The sequence below is a fragment of the Oncorhynchus gorbuscha genome, linkage group LG19, assembly GCF_021184085.1.
Source record: "Oncorhynchus gorbuscha isolate QuinsamMale2020 ecotype Even-year linkage group LG19, OgorEven_v1.0, whole genome shotgun sequence".
Lineage (NCBI taxonomy): Eukaryota > Metazoa > Chordata > Actinopteri > Salmoniformes > Salmonidae > Oncorhynchus > Oncorhynchus gorbuscha.
This window is the reverse complement of record NC_060191.1, coordinates 76,710,089-76,712,365: the sequence shown is the minus strand read 5'-3', so window position 1 is coordinate 76,712,365 and position 2,277 is coordinate 76,710,089. Positions and strand designations below refer to the sequence as shown.

At 44.0% G+C, this 2,277-nt stretch overlaps 1 protein-coding gene and 1 pseudogene across 10 annotated transcripts in view; one reads left to right on the top strand and one right to left on the bottom strand.

The window, feature by feature from the left end:
- The window catches only part of aplp2 (amyloid beta (A4) precursor-like protein 2), a 571,607-nt gene that overhangs the window by 206,417 nt on the left and 362,913 nt on the right, over nt 1–2,277 (top strand). The window lies entirely within an intron of this gene.
- Nucleotides 1,702–2,277, bottom strand: part of LOC124005900 — an 11,836-nt pseudogene continuing 11,260 nt past the window's right edge.

The window sequence follows — 2,277 nt, the reverse complement described above, 5'->3', positions numbered from 1 at the left end:
AATAATACTAATACTAATAAACTACTACTACTACTACTAATAATAATAATAATAATAATAATACTAATACTAATAATGTACTACTACTACTACTACTACTGCTACTAATAATAATAATAATAATAATACTAATACTAATAATGTACTACTACTACTACTACTACTAATTTACCTCTACACTCTTAAACAGGGTTCCAAAAGGGTTCTTCGGCTGTCAGCATAGGATAACCCTCTTTATGGTTCCATTGGAGACCTCTTTATGGTTCCAGGTAGAACCCTTTTCGGTAGTGGAAAAGGTTCTACATGGAACCCAAAAAGTTATAACTGGAACCAAAAAGGGTTATTCAAAGGTTTCTCCTATGTGGACAGCTGAAGTACCCTTTTACGTTCTAGATAGGACCTTTAATTCTAAGTGACCCTCTTTAGTTTTATCAGTGGAGTTAAGTTCACTGGCTGACCTCAACCCAGAAGTCTAATGTAAACATTCATATCAACCTGCACAAACACAGTCTAAATTAGACTGGATCTCGCCAGGCCTTATGAAAACCTTCATTGGCCCTCTACCACACACACACACACACACACACACACACACACACACACACACACACACACACACACACACACACACACACACACACACACACACACACACACACACACACACACACACACACACACACACACACACACACACACACACACACACACACACACACATCCCTGAGTCTCTCTCCTGAGTCTTATATAGGGAGTAATGGCTACAGCGCTGCTGGGAGATCCTTATCTGTCCAGGGCAGTGGGGCCCGGCTTACACAGTCTGTTTAGAGCCTGAGCCTGTCCAGCTCAAACACCCGAGACAGCTGTAGCAAGGGGTGGGTTTGTAAACCTAAGCCACAGATCTGAGGGCCTCTTAAGAGTAATCCCTCAGCTAGGCAGGCTAGAAGCCACACTGCTCTGTCTGGCCTGAGGAATGAAAGGCCTTAAACAAGGCAAGTCAGACATAACATACTGTCTGGCCAGAAGAATGACAGGCCTTAAACAAGGCCCTAGACACCAGAGCCCTAGACACCAGAGATCTAGACACCAGAGATCTAGACACCAGAGATCTAGACACCAGAGCCCTAGACACCAGAGCCCTAGACACCAGTGCCCAGACACCAGAGCCCTAGACACCAGAGCCCTAGACACCAGAGTCCTAGACACCAGGTGAAAGTTATGATCCCTTACTGATGTCGCGTGTTAAATCCACTTCAATCCATTTTGAAGCTTTGAGACGATAGAGACATGCAGAGGGTGATTGGGTATTTACAAAATATGTAAATGCCTTTGAACAGGGTATGGATGTAGGTGCCAGTCGCACAGGTTTGAGTGTGACAAGAACTACAAAGCTGCTGGGTTTTTCTCATTCAACAGTTTTCCGTGTATATCAAGAACGGTCCATCACCCAAATGACATCCAGCCAACTTGACACAACTGTGGGAAGCATTGGAGTCAACATGGCAAAAGGGTGTGAAGCTTAATATTAGGAAGGTGTGTGTGTGTGTGTGTGTGTGTGTGTGTGTGTGTGTGTGTGTGTGTGTGTGTGTGTGTGTGTGTGTGTGTGTGTGTGTGTGTGTGTGTGTGTGTGTGTGTGTGTGTGTGTGTGTGTGTGTGTCGGTGTGTGTCGGTGTGTGTGTGTCGGTGAGTGTGTGTGTGTGTGTCGGTGAGTGTGTGTCGGTGAGTGTGTGTGTATGTCCTACCTCCCAGCACGCTGCAGGTGATAGCCTCTGTGTGTTCAGCCAGTAGTTCAGCCTTATCCATGGCAGTCAGAGAGAGATAACTGGACATGTTTCTACTGAGCTCTCTGTTGCCTCTCTGCAGAAACCTCACTGCCACCGGCACTGCTAGAGCCATCACTGGGGGACGACTGTAGTTCTGTCGGAGAAGAGAGACAGAGACTTCAAAAATATACAACGTGTACAACGCAAAATACCTATTTTCCACTATAATTTGCAAATAAATTCATAAAAATCCTACAATGTGATTTTCTGGATTTTTAAAAATAATTTTGTCTGTCATAGTTGAAGTGCACCTATGATAAAATTTTACAGGCCTCTCTCATCTTTTTAAGTGGGAGAACTTGCACAATTGGTGGCTGTCTAAATACATTTTTGCCCCACTGTATTTCTCTCAGGTTACATTGACCCACAAATAATTTGAAAACAAATCAAACATTTCTAAACTCTCATATCTCCCAACCACAGCAGCAAGATGTGTGGCCCTCTCATATCTCCC